This window comes from Phyllobates terribilis, unplaced genomic scaffold (genome assembly GCF_046119375.1).
Source record: "Phyllobates terribilis strain yellow unplaced genomic scaffold, ASM4611937v1 Scaffold_2__4_contigs__length_985480577, whole genome shotgun sequence".
Taxonomy (NCBI): Eukaryota; Metazoa; Chordata; class Amphibia; order Anura; family Dendrobatidae; genus Phyllobates; species Phyllobates terribilis.
Window position 1 is genome coordinate 679,764,519 of NW_027362762.1, and position 14,279 is coordinate 679,778,797.

At 42.2% G+C, this 14,279-nt stretch overlaps 1 long non-coding RNA gene across 2 annotated transcripts in view; it reads left to right on the forward strand.

Annotated features, from left to right (window-relative positions):
• The window catches only part of LOC141224222 (uncharacterized), a 34,268-nt gene extending 27,855 nt beyond the window's left edge, over positions 1 to 6,413 (forward strand). The window contains exons 2-3 of one of the 2 annotated variants that reach the window (XR_012291728.1): positions 148 to 283; positions 5,369 to 6,413. This is a non-coding gene — a long non-coding RNA (uncharacterized lncRNA). The remainder of the gene's footprint in view (positions 1 to 147; positions 284 to 5,368) is intronic. The other variant, XR_012291722.1, reaches the window with a different exon arrangement.
• The last annotated feature ends 7,866 nt before the right edge of the window (positions 6,414 to 14,279 follow it).

Consider the following 14,279-nt stretch of genomic DNA (forward strand, 5'->3'; position numbering starts at 1 on the left):
AACTGTATAATCGAACCATATATGGCAAATCCGTTTCCTGCCTTCAGGGTGTATATTAACCCTGTGTTTTGTAATAAAGTTTAGAGCATGTTTAGACACATACATCCTTGTCCTGTGTCTCATTCTCTCCGATATCGTAATCCAAAGAATAGAAGACCCAGAATGCAGTGACGACAGCTGGCGCCTCGAACAGGGATCTTGAGTTAATCTACCCAGGGGTGCTCGACTGGTCCGAGACGTGGGACGAGTGAAGCTCTTGGTTGGTGATATATACAGCGCTGAGGTAAGAATAACTGTTATATTCTACCTAATTATATCACTGCATAGAAGAGACTCCCTCACCCCCGAGCAGTCGGCTCCCCAGGCAATTCACAGATTGTTGTCTGGCTCAGGTCCCTTTGAACCAGTAGAATCCCTCAGATAAATTGACAGTCCTGCCCTCTATCCTTTGGAAAACTTAAGAATGAAAGGATGGATCCAATGATTGTGTTGTGGGTGTGTATCGGGATTGGTGTTTTTGGTCTGTTTTTCTGGCTGGCGTATAAGTCCTGGAAGGCTAGTAGTGGAATGGTTCAGAAACCTTTGTGGCCCATTGTCTAAGTGACCATTGTCCAAGTGACTGAGGAGACTCTTCTAGGTGAGGAGAACCAAAAGAATGGGGAACCAAAATGCCAAGGAAGGCATTATAGCCAAAGACTTAGTAGTACGCAGAGAAGGGAAACAGGCACTGATTGGAATTGACAAAATATTGTGTAAAGCGGGAATGAATGAGAATGGAGAGATGAATGGAGAGAAATGGAAATCCTTCTCTAACTCCTATCATGGATGGCTGAAAGATAAGGGTCTGTTGAAGACAGTGGATGTATGGATGAATGCATGCGCTTATTTTGAAGGAAAGATTGAAGAACTAGGAGACGGATGTTACAGACTGACAAGAACTGGAATGACAGATTTTCCTCCCTGTCCACTCCTGACGTCACCCCCACCCCAGTACCAGAATTCCCAGGAACCTAAATGTTGGGTTTGCCCCAGATGTGGACAGCAGAACCCCTTGACAGTAGACATCTGTGTGGCATGTGGAGGACCGAGACCCCACCCAGCTAGACTATTCCCAATGAGGACGGTAGTTGTGCCAGGAGCACGGGGAGCAGCAGCAGCAGGGGGGGATGCAGTGGTTCCAGGTCAGGAAACTCGCACAATGTTAATGTATAGACCATGGAGTCCCTCAGAGCAGTTGGCGTTGATCTCCCAGCTGCCAGATCTGTCCCAGTCCCCTATGGGTTTTGCCAGAATGATCACCACCATACAGGATACGTACCATGCCACTAGAATAGATCTGCAAGGGGTAATTAAGGGGAAATTGGCAGATGAAGCTCGGTATGACAGACTGACGGACGAAACTTATAAACAATATGACAGTAGAACGGGCCCTGATTTAGCCCTGATGTAGCGGAGGCTAATGATGCAGCAGCCGGGGTTCTGTACGTAAAAGCGTTGGAAAAGGCATGTAAAGACAGACAGGCAGAGAGGCAGGTTGCACTAGAAGACCGGGTTCAAGGTAAGGAAGAAGACCCCAAAGATTACTTTTGGGCACTAAGGAGAACTTGGTCAGAAATGGGATTTATTCCCGAAAATAAGACTAGTGAGAGGGTATTAGCAAGTGCTTTCATGAATGGACTAAAGAAGGAGATTGCAGAGAAGGTAAAAGCAAGTAGACCAGACTGGAGATCAGTGAAGGCAGAGGATTTGGCTAGAATAGCCCAGGGGGCACAGCATGACATAGCGCAGGCAAAGAGAGCTGCCAGAGTACACATAATAGAGACTACCCCTAGAAACAACAGAGACAGAGGACAGACTGCAGGAGGGGGACAGAAACTGTGTTACGGATGTAAAAAGCCAGGACATTTTAGAAAGGACTGTAGGACCAACCCGTATCCAAATGCTCAGAGTACGGGTCCTTCAGCCAACCAAACAACGCCCCCATAGGATGAGGGTAGCTTGCACATGAACCCCCTCATCTCCTTACCCCCAACTCCCAGTTGTATAGTGCAGGTGAACCTACCAGGGGGACATGAAATCAATTTCCAAGTAGATACGGGGGCCGACAATTCAGTAATTACGCGAGGTGATAGGCCATACACTGACACTGATTTTTCACATAATGTCATTGCCACCCCCTTCAATTCCCCGTCTATCCTGCTCCCTGTCACTAAGAGAATTCCCCTGCAAATTCAAGGAGCTACTGTACATAGCCAGCTCATGGTATCGCCCCGAGGCCAATGTAATCTTTTGGGAAATTATGTGTTGTCCCAATTACAAGCACATATTGAGTATCATCCCGATGGCACTGTCACGATGATCCCAGGTTTAAAACCAAGTACCCTTTGCAAAATTATATCACTAGATATTGCCAGCATAGAAGAGACAAATGAGTTTCCCCCGATATTGGAGCATGCTGTACCACATGATTTTTGGGCCTCAGACAAAACAGATGTTGGTAGGTTAAGAGTTCAACCAGTAATGGTAAAATTAAAACTAGGAGCAATCTTACCTCAACAGAGGCAGTATCCCCTTAGCTCGGCTCAGGAGAATGCCATAGCCCAGCAAGTCCAAAAATTACTACACAGGGGAGTCCTAGTCAAAACCCAGTCCCCTTGCAATACTCCCCTGTTCCCAGTAAAGAAAAAGAGTGTGCCAGGACAACCAGCCGCATATAGAATGGTCCATGACCTCCGGTTGGTTAACAAAGCCACAGAACTTCTAACACCAGTTGTGCCCAACCCGCATACTCTTCTGTCACAGATACCTTCTAACTCTCTTTCAGTGGTCGATTTGGCAAATGCATTTTTCAGTGTACCATTACATCCTGACTGCCAGTACTTGTTTGCTTTCACATTCCAGGGTAGTCAATATACATGGACAGTGTTGCCACAGGGTGCCCAGAATTCACCCACAATGTACACTGCAAGTCTGCAGGAAATACTGGAGGGATGGTCTGAACCACATATCGTTGTTTTGCAATATGTCGATGACCTGCTCATTTGTGCCCCCTCCAGGAAACAATGTCATAATGCAACTATATCGCTTATGTTGTTTCTCTATCACGCTGGCTGCAAGGCATCGAAAGATAAGCTTCAGTTTTGTAAATCTTCAGTCACCTTTTTGGGACATTGCATTACACCAGGAGCTCGTCATTTAACAAATGCACGCAAACAAGCAGTACAGGCATTCACCGTCCCCATTAATGTTGCAGCCCTCAGAACTTTTCTTGGACTGGTCTCCTATTGCAGACAGTGGATTCATGCCGTCTCTATTTTGATGCAGCCCCTCTATGACTGTCTTACCCCAACACCTTTTGTACTAACACCAGAGGCAATAGACTGTTTTTATTCTCTCAAAAACCGTATTTTGGCCGCTCCAGCTTTGGGTACCCCTAACTATGAGCTCCCATTTACTCTGTACCTTCATGAACAAGCCGGACATGCAGCAGGAGTTTTAACTCAAACACACGGTGATAATCAGAGACCTGTTGCCTACTTTAGTGGCAGATTAGACGCGGTAGCCAGAGGTGCACCATCCTGTGTACGTGCTCTGCATGATGTTGGACTATTACTCCATAAATCCGCAGACATTGTTCTTGACCACGCGCTCACCGTTCTAACACCTCATGATGTCTACACTATATTGAATCAAGTGCAACCCGCTCACCTCTCAGCAGCACGTCATCTCAGGTTACAATGTGCACTGTTAATGCCTCCCAATGTTTCTTTACAGAGGTGTACTACCCTGAATCCAGCAACTTTGTTACCTCTCTCGGATCTAAAGGAGGGGTCAGGTACTGTGCTATTTAAGGAAGATCCAAGAGAGGATGTTCCTCATGACTGTGTACAAATGATGGCACAAGAAATGGTTGGTTTACCTACTGTATTTGAACATGAATTACAAAATGCAGATTTGGAATTTTTTGTAGATGGATCCCGTCATCAGGACGATTCAGGTACTTTCCATACTGGATATGCAGTTGTCTCCCTCAATGCAGTAATCAAGGCAGAACCAATGCTCCCACACCAATCGGCTCAAGAGGCCGAACTTAGGGCCCTAACCGAGGCCTGTAAACTAGCGGAAGGTAGTATTGTTAACATTTACACGGATTCTAGGTACGCATTCGGTATATCGCATGATTTTGGTCCAATATGGAAGTCAAGAGGTTTCCTGACGGCAGTAGGACTCCCCATAAAGAATGCTGATGCGGTCCAGCAGTTAATTGATGCACTACAACTACCCAAAAAAGTAGCTGTCATAAAGGTAAGTGCACATACCAGATGCACCGACTAGGTGAGTAGAGGTAATGCAATGGCAGATGCAGCGGCAAAAACAGCAGCCTGTAAGCCGCAACAAGGGCCAACAGTACGTCAGCTAAGTGCCCCTAAAAACCCCTTTGTGTCGGAGGACATCTTATCCCAAATGCAGGCTCAGGTTCAAAAGGAGGAGGTTGATAAGTGGTTAAAGGAAGGAGCATGCCTGAATGAAGCAAATGGGGTATGGGGGAAAGGGACACGATGATGCCTTCCAAGGGCACTGTACCCAGCAGCTGCCCAGATGCTACATGGGCCGACACACCAATCTAAAACGGCTGTGATGAGTGTGATGCGGAAACATTGGGTGGCACCAGGATTCTCCACCTGTATTGAAAGCCTGATACAAGGGTGCATGATATGTGCTACACATAATCAGGGTAGAGTAGTTAAAACACCACCCAAACACACCCCCCGGCCCCTCTATCCATTCCAGAGACTGCAAATTGATTATATTCAGCTGCCAAAGTCAGGATCATGGGAATATGTGTTGGTCTGTATTGATTTGTTCTCAGGATGGCCAGAGGCTTTCCCGATTGCCAAAGCCACGGCTGCGGCAACCGCAAAGAAACTGCTTGCGGAGGTGGTCTGCAGGTATGGGGTACCAGAGGTAATTGAGAGTGACAGAGGTACACACTTCACAGGTGAAATAATGAATGAAGTCATGTCAGCTCTAGGAATTCAACAAGCATTCCACACCCCATATCACCCGCAAAGTAGTGGTAAAGTGGAAAGACTGAATGGGACATTGAAATTAAAAATTCAGAAAGCCATGGCTGAGACAGGAAAACCATGGCCGGACTGTTTACCGCTTGCTCTGTTTTCAGTAAGATACACGCCTAATAAAAAGACTGGACTCTCTCCATATGAGATATTGTTTGGCAAAGTACCCAGCCTAGGGTGTTTCTATCCGCAAGCATTAGAAATTAACAACCATGTGCTAAGTTCCTACGTGAGGGCTTTACACAAAAAGATTAAGCAAATACATGATAATGTCTTCAGTTCTCTTCCAGATCCAGATCAAGACTCTAGCAGCCATACGCTGCAACCTGGAGACTGGGTGGTTATAAAAAGACACGTGAGAAAAAGCCTAGATCCACGGTTTGACGGACCCTTTCAAGTTCTGCTGACCACAAGTACAGCCGTTAAGCTAGAGGGAAAAGAGACCTGGATCCACGCATCCCATTGTAAAAAGATACTAGGAGAACCAGCGGACAAAGAATGATGACATTGTTTATACTTGCCTGCATACTTACAACCACAGGTGCATGGACTAGGTTGAGCACCACAGATGGAGACGACAATAGATTCATTAAACACCATCTTGCTCTAATCGATGGACTAAAGGAGCAAAACCAGACCATTGCTAACTGTTGGATATGTACACATGCCCCTGTGACGTCCACTAGCATACCCTTTCTCACTGTCCCAGCCTCATGGGAAGAGATAAACTTTTGGGTGAACTGTTCAGATACTTTGGCCAATAATTCCACACAGAGATTTTCCTTTCTAAATCCCGCGAATTGGTTTAAAGGTATCGGTGGGTGGTTGGCTGGTATAGTGCAAGCGATTTTTCAGGTTTTGCTAATGTGCCTTGCTGTTTATTTGTTTTTTTAAGCTTTTTCTAATGTGTATTCAGTGTTGTACTAAAAGAAAACATAGAGATTCGTATTGATAAATGAAGGAACAAAAGGATGGAATGTTATAGCAGAAGATGGAGTCCCTTAAGTTTAAAGACCCCATCTATGCTATATAAGTCTGACAGTTATTTTAGGTGAAAACAACAGCAAGCTGAAATGTTCCTTCTTGTATCAATAGCGTGTCCTCCCTGGCCAGATGTTTCTTCTTGTAGTAATAATGTGTTCTTGCAAGAAGATAACGTGGCCTTGCTAGCCAGATACGTCTAATTAAATATTTTAAAGCATACAGAAACTAGCTTTCTCGCTTGTTCAGCTAAACTGTATAATCGAACCATATATGGCAAATCCGTTTCCTGCCTTCAGGGTGTATATTAACCCTGTGTTTTGTAATAAAGTTTAGAGCATGTTTAGACACATACATCCTTGTCCTGTGTCTCATTCTCTCCGATATCGTAATCCAAAGGATAGAAGACCCAGAATGCAGTGACGACAAGTGTAAGCTCTTATCATCAGTGGGGTCCTCTCTCCCCTGTAGACTGTAAGCTCTTAAAATCAGCAGGGTCCTCTCGCTTGCTCTCTCCTATAGAGTGGTGTAAGCTTTTATGTTCAGCAAGGTTCTCTCCCCCACGTGTATTTTCTAAGCAATTATAAGCTTTTCAGTATTGAGATTCGCTGCGAATCAAATTTATGGGGGAAATTTGTCAAAGCTTTCGAAGATAAAAGATCCACTTATGTCTACTAAACAGGTACAGAACTTCCCTATATATCACTTGAATCTTTGGATTAGTATTTACAGACTGAGACAAGCACTGCTATTTTCAATTTGCTTCAGCATTGAAAGTAGTACACCACAATCAGATTAGGCCTTTTTCTATTCCCAGGTGCAGTAAGGTGTGTGCTCTGTCTTCAAGCCTTACACTGTACAAGCATTAAATGGCACTTCTTGACCTGCCCCACCTTTTATGCTGCCAGTGATAGCTGCAGGGCATTATGGGAAAGTCCCTGCAGAGTGTTCAAATTCACAGGGACCTGCGATTTTCAAGAAATTCGGCTCAAAGTTAATCTTCCTTGGAACGGACCCGTTCATCTCTTTCCTTTGTATACAATTCCACTTCTGGGTGTTATTCTCAGTAGCTCTTCTTATACTATGTATATCGGTACTGCATAGTACCACCTCTGCTGTTCTCTATACTAAGTGTAATATGGAACTGCACAGTACCACGTCTGCTGTCCTATATACTAAGTGTAATATGGAACTGCACAGTACCACTTCTGCTGTCCTGTACACTAAGTGTAATATGGGCACTGCACAGTACCACTTCTGCTGTCCTGTACACTAGGTGTAATATGGGCACTGCACAGTACCATTTCTGCTGTCCTGTATACTAAGTGTAATATGGGCACTGCACAGTACCACTTCTGCTGTTTTTTGCTGTTCTATATACTAAGTGTAATATGGGCACATCACAGTACCACCTCTGCTGTCCTGTACACTAGGTGTAATATGGGCACTATACAGTACCATTTCTGCTGTCCTGTATACTAAGTGTAATATGGGCACTGCACAATACCACTTCTGCTGTCCTATATACTAAGTGTAATATGGGCACTGCACAATACCACTTCTGCTGTCCTATATACTAAGTGTAATATGGGCACATCACAGTACCACCCCTGCTGTCCTGTACACTAGGTGTAATATGGGCACTATACAGTACCATTTCTGCTGTCCTGTACACTAAGTGTAATATGGGCACTGCACAATACCACTTCTGCTGTCCTATATACTAAGTGTAATATGGGCACTGTACACTACTGCTTCTGCTGTCCTGTATACTAAGTGTAATATGGGCACATCACAGTACCACCTCTGCTGTCCTGTATACTATGTGTAATATGAGCACTGCACAGTACCATTTCTGCTGTCCTGTACACTAAGTGTCATATGGGCACTGCACAATACCACTTCTGCTGTTTTTTGCTGTTCTATATACTAAGTGTAATATGGGCACATCACAGTACCACCTCTGCTGTCCTGTACACTAGGTGTAATATGGGCACTATACAGTACCATTTCTGCTGTCCTGTATACTAAGTGTAATATGGGCACATCACAGTACCACCCCTGATGTCCTGTACACTAGGTGTAATATGGGCACTATACAGTACCATTTCTGCTGTCCTGTACACTAAGTGTAAGATGGGCACTGCACAGTACCACTTCTGCTGTTTTCTGCTGTTCTATATACTAAGTGTAATATGTGCACTGTACAGTACTAACACTAAGTGTAATATGGGCACTGCACAGTACTACTTAACGGCCTCGTAGATGGGCTGATTTATCCTTTCTTCCCTTCCTCCTTCCAATGTTCGTTTTGCACTGTTGTTTTTTCCTCCCCTTCCAAGAGCGATAACTTTTTTATTTCCCTGTTCACATAGCCGTATGAGGACTTGTTTTTTTTCAATTTCTACTTTTGAATTATACTACTTATGAAAAAGTACTAATAACAATTTTTATTTCTAAAACATTCTGCATCACCGTAGGGGGTCAGGGTATTGCTATTAAAAGTTGTTTTTTTTTTACCTGCGACTCCTCTTATGTTGTTTACGCCATCAAGTGCCCTTGCGGTCTAGTATATGTTGTGGAGACCACCCAGCACATATACGGGACTGCATCTCAAAGCACATGTCTAACATTAGATATGGTAAAACATACTTAACTCTTCCATACCATCTTAATCAGAAGAGACATAACGCCTCTCAACTAAAGTTAATAGTAATGAATAATAATTTTATTTATGTAGCGCCAACATATTCTGCAGCACGTTACACTGAGGGCACAGTCAGTTGGCCGTATAACACGGACGATGATCGCATCACAATGCTCGGACTGGCCGTCGCCTCTCCTGACCCAAACGTGACAGCATGTATTTCTGTGCAGCTCTCACGCTCACATCAGGAGAGCCACCGGCCAGTCCATGCACTGTGATGTGATCCTCGTCCGTGTTATACGGCCATCTGACTGCACCCTTAAGAGGGGACATGTACAGACAATAAAGACATTACAAAGTAAGACATAATTCAACAGATACCAAGAGGAGTGAGGGCCCTGCTCGAAAGCTACAATCTATGAGGAAATAGGGGGGACACAATAGGTAAATGGTAAAAAGTTCTTGTCATGTATGGTCCAGCCATCATTATAATAAATTCAAAAATGTAATTCCACCTTGATTTTTGGGGTTTTGTTTTTAGTGAGTAAATTCTGTAATAAAAATTATTGACTCATGTCAGTACAAGTATGGTGATGCCAAACATGTCACAATTTTTTTTATTCATTTAGAGAAAAATATTTCAGAAATTTGTAATGAAAAATTTGGGTTGCGGGGGGGAGTTGAGCCACCATTTTCCAAGACCCATAACATTGTTATTTTTCCATCAATTGAGCTGAATGAGGGCTTGTTTTTTTGTCTGACAGACGGTTTTACTGTTACCAATTTGGGACTGATGCGATGTTTTGATCTGTTTTTATTGCATTTTTTTAAAAAGGATCAGTAAAAAACGCAACTCTAGGATTTTGATTTTTTTGTCTCATTACACCGATCAAGTTAATTAATTTTATTTTTTGATAAATGGGACAGTTATGATTGCAAAGATACCAAATACATTTTTTTTAACTTCTTTACTTTTAATGAGGGAAAAGGCGGCGGATTCAAACTTTTGTATTTTTACATTTTTTATATTTTTAAAATCTTTTTTTTGTATTTTTTACTTTATTTTTTAGTCTTCTCATGGAGCTTGAAACTGTATGCTTGTACTATTTACTGAAAAATCGCAGTATATAGTGTAAGTCTCAGTCTCCTTTGAAACTCAGCATATAGCTGCCAAGATGGCAGCGACAAGAGCTTTAAGTGGGTCCTCGGCCGTCATAGTACCCCATCAGCACCCTGCAATCACATCATGGGGCACTGATGAGAGCACCGGTAGATGTTTTATTCAGAGATTGACAGCAGCATTTAAATGGTTAACAGCTGGAGCTCCGCTCCAGTCGCGTCTGTTAGAGACAGATACTGGATAGATATACAGTATCTGGCATCTGTCGCTAATAACCACAATCATTTACATGTATGTGATATTATGTTAAGGGGTTAAACAAGTGGCGCTCGTCAATCAGTGCTTGTTTACCGAGATATTTAACGAGGATGTCAAAAAACGATGGGAGCATAATAATTGTTAATAGATCAATTCTGCACACATATACAGTGTCGTGTTATCTGCAGTGTATTTCCTATTTACTCAAGGCAATTATAATTAACTCTCTTTATTGCTATCAATAATGAGAGTTCTAGCACTCAATGTGCAATAATCATTTCATCAAAATCAGCCTTTACTGTGTCTTGTCCTTTATGCTGGTGTAATTCTCACTATTAGTTTTTATTCTATATGTTTTTTAATACTGTGCGGTGCTGAGTCTGAATTCATTTTTGGGTTTTAATGATTCAAGGCCATTTTCAGGGAATAGTGTGGGGCGTGGTGAATATCTGCAAAAATGTTGTGCCTTCTGTGAAATTTGGTTCAATTGTCCAGAAAAAAATGAAATATAGGTTGGCGAAAAAGCTTCATTGCCATAAAAGTGAAGAGTACTGCCACTTTAATATACATTGTGTTTCAATCCCTCAGTCCCTGTGCGAGGTACTCGTCTCTTATGCCTCCGCCCGTTACATGAAAGTGGGGGTCCTGGCTGGGTGTGTGGACTTGTGCTTTGGGGGCGCTACATCAATCGATCACTCTGCCTTTCTGTCACTTCTCTCCTTTTTTCTGCTAGGATCTCGCTATCCCCCATCTAAGTCGCCTCTCACATTATGAACATCCACGTCATGTGGCACTGCTCACATCAGACCTTAGGTCTTTTTTCTATGCACACTGGGCCCTATCTGACATCCTGACAGGAAACTGTCTCTGTCCCTTCAGCTTATCCCCTCCCACTCTGGGCTAGTCCCAAACTTAACTCTAAGACTCCCTGCCGTCGGGCAACACAAAATACACAATATTAACGCATTTCACAATTCACATTGCACAATACAATAATACAATTATGCTTCAAGGCGTAACATGGGCAATATGTCCATCTCCTTACATAGTCATTGAATGAGAATACGTTAACTTTCAGAAACTGCAAACTTGTACAGATCAGATCTTTGGGTACAGTTATATCCAGTCTATATTCACATCAGCGTTGGGCTGGCATGCTTTTCACCAATGCTTCCACTGGACTCCAGGTCCTAAGCCCCCTGGCTGCTTACACATGTAAACATTCCTATATTTTGTACATGACCTTGGCTCAGCCCGAAGAGATCTGTTACTTAAGTGACTAGATGACATTCCTCCTGTGTATAAATTGCTTACTGTGCAATGTAAAGGTGGCAATGGCAATGAAAAAAAAACAGGTTGTATATAGTAAAGACGAAAATCCATCAACACAACTTCTTTATTTTCAACGATTTTAAAAATGTGACATAGACTTAAAAAAAACATTCAAATGAGTTTCATGCAATTAATTCCCCTGGCATGGTGTGTCAATAGCAATGAAGTGAAAATTGTACAGATTTTGGGGAGGAGAAATATATAATGTGGGGGCTAAGCCAGAGAGTGACGTGAAAATCTCATAAACCATAGTCCACCTCTTGTATGCCATAATTTGCAACTTTTTTCTAACTTTCTCGACTGCTAACTCTTTTCTTAAACAGAGCTTATTGAATGGGACGGGACCACATGCCAGAAGTGGTCATACTTGCATGGTTTTACTGTGAAAAATACTTTTGAAGTATAAAATCTTATACAAAGTATGATAGATTATGTAGACCGCAGTTATATAGTCTGCGAACATGGGTAGGCACAGAATAAACCCTAAATACTGTAATTGTGCCACCAAAGTTTCTTACTCGGAAACCTGTTAATTACCTCTAGTAGTACTTTCACAGCAATAGTACTATCTTTCTAGAGATACGGAGTTGTCTGAATCATGTTGCACTGCAAGTTTTATATCAGATACAGGAGCATAGAAATGTGAGTATAGAGTGCAGATTATTCCCTTTCTGGTAAGGTTGTACTGGCAATTTGACCTTTTGGGTAGTAAAGGAGTTCATAAAGCTGTACACTTCAGCAACCCTACAATGCTCTGTGGTAGGAGGGAGAACTGATCCCCAATGTTCTGTATAGTTATAATTTGGGACATTGATAGAAAAGTAGGTGTGTAATTAAGCCTCTGTGTGTCCACCAAAGACTCCCAGAAGAAAATTAGGACAAATCTGAAGGGATAATTCTGTTAGTTTATTATGAAATCTGCGCATTCTCCAAAAGCGTAGGTAGCATGTCAAGTCATTTCCTTTCTATCCTGGTTTTCTTTGTAGCCCACAGTCAAGTCAGGGGTTGGACCGAACTCATCACTGGGCTGAAATGGATGTAGACCGTTTGCACTTTAGATAGAGGGTTGCATCTGAAGAGACAGAGGGTATCTGTGTGAGAGGCTGATATTTATTTGGTGCTCAGAGGAGCAGGGGTTAATTTTTTTTTCTTGTGCCTGGATGTAAAGGCTATCCATGTATTTTACGCAAGAAAACTTAATAGGAGAAGCCTTCTTTGAATAGAATTTGCATGTCACGTTCTCTGATTGCTCTGATCTCATTGCCTCCCCTACAGTGGTAATCTCTGACAAATAGGATTTTTCATTAAGGGAGCTTTTGAAGGCCATTTAGTTTGTGTCTACATTGATAAATTTTGGCGCTAATAAAAGCAAAGTGTGACACAATGTTAGAACTGTATTTCACTCACCCTCTTTTCTACCCATGTTTAAAAGTGGCAAAAGTAGAATAAAATAACACAAAGTGAAAAATGTTTGCTGAAAAAGATGTGGAATAAAATTTTTGACACCACTAAATTGCCCCAAAAGCCCTTATGAATGGCCCCACTTACAATGGGTATGGCAAGTAAACAGTGTATAGCTACATTTCTGCCCACAATTGATGTTTATGCTTGGCATATACACTGAGAAAATCTCCTAATGTATGCAACAAATGTATTCATTGACATATGCATGAAATTTTGCTCAAAAAATGGCCTCCACGAGATTTTTGTTAGATATATTTCCATAGGCAATACAGAAATGATATCTGAATAGATGCATAGCAAAAATTGGCCATTGAAAAAATATAGCATAGGAGTGTCTATACTAACTGGGCAAAACTGATATATCTAAACTAGTTTTTTTATGCAATTTTTTTGTGCTGTGAAATTTTCTTTCTTGTAGGTAAAGAGGATGCAGATGAGTTATGGTTTATAGGTCTGTGTATACAGTATAAAGATCTTTAGAAATGGGTAGTTGACACCAATATAGACCTAAGTAGCTCCTCAACCATCTTTTTTTACATTGAAAAGCTATTCTCTTAAAGGGGTGTGCTCTTCTTGTATCTTTAGGAACAAACCACTCACCTGCCTCCTTACTTTCTGCTTGCCGGCGGTGCTACAGAATATTAGCAGTTCAGGCCAGTGACATGGTTGCCCCACTGGTTCAAAATGTGCACACAGCTTTGCCTTTGCCACTTCAGAGGAGCATAGAGGCGCAGAAATTGGTCAGACTCAGTGATCTGCTCAGCTATAGAGCAGTTCCTGCAAGCTGAAAAGCAAAGAGCTTGTAAGCGCACACTCCTTGTCTAGGAAACTGACCACTTCTGGTAGACTGAATTCAGGCAACTAGAAGTAAACTATGAAATGAAAAATCCCTTCATTCCTGGGAATAGAAATAATTTAGTTTGTTTGGTTTTATAAGCAGTTTGCAATTTGAGGCATTTAACAAGATGAGACAGCCCCGTCTCTATCTCTGCTGTCTCTTCCTTATCACAGACACCCAAAACTAACTGCATCTGAACACTTTTTCAAAGCATCCAAAGTTGTAATGTCAGATTACTCATTCTCATATGTTGTATGATAAGAGTAACCAAACTTTACGCCACTCCATGTACAGGCTCATTAAGTTTCTACTGAGCCCATACAGCTCTGTGTGTTCTCTCAAGCAGGACGACTGTTTTAAATGATTGATGGGGGTCACAGGACCTGGATCCCCACTAATCTGCCGTTTCAAAAAACAAAACAATAAAGTGTAGGTACACTTTAATTTACTTGCTACAGGTTACCTTGTGATCATGGCATAAAATAACACATTTAACATAAGTTAAATATTTACCGATTACCGGTCATTGTTTTTCACCACCGGTCAATTTGTTTAAATCCA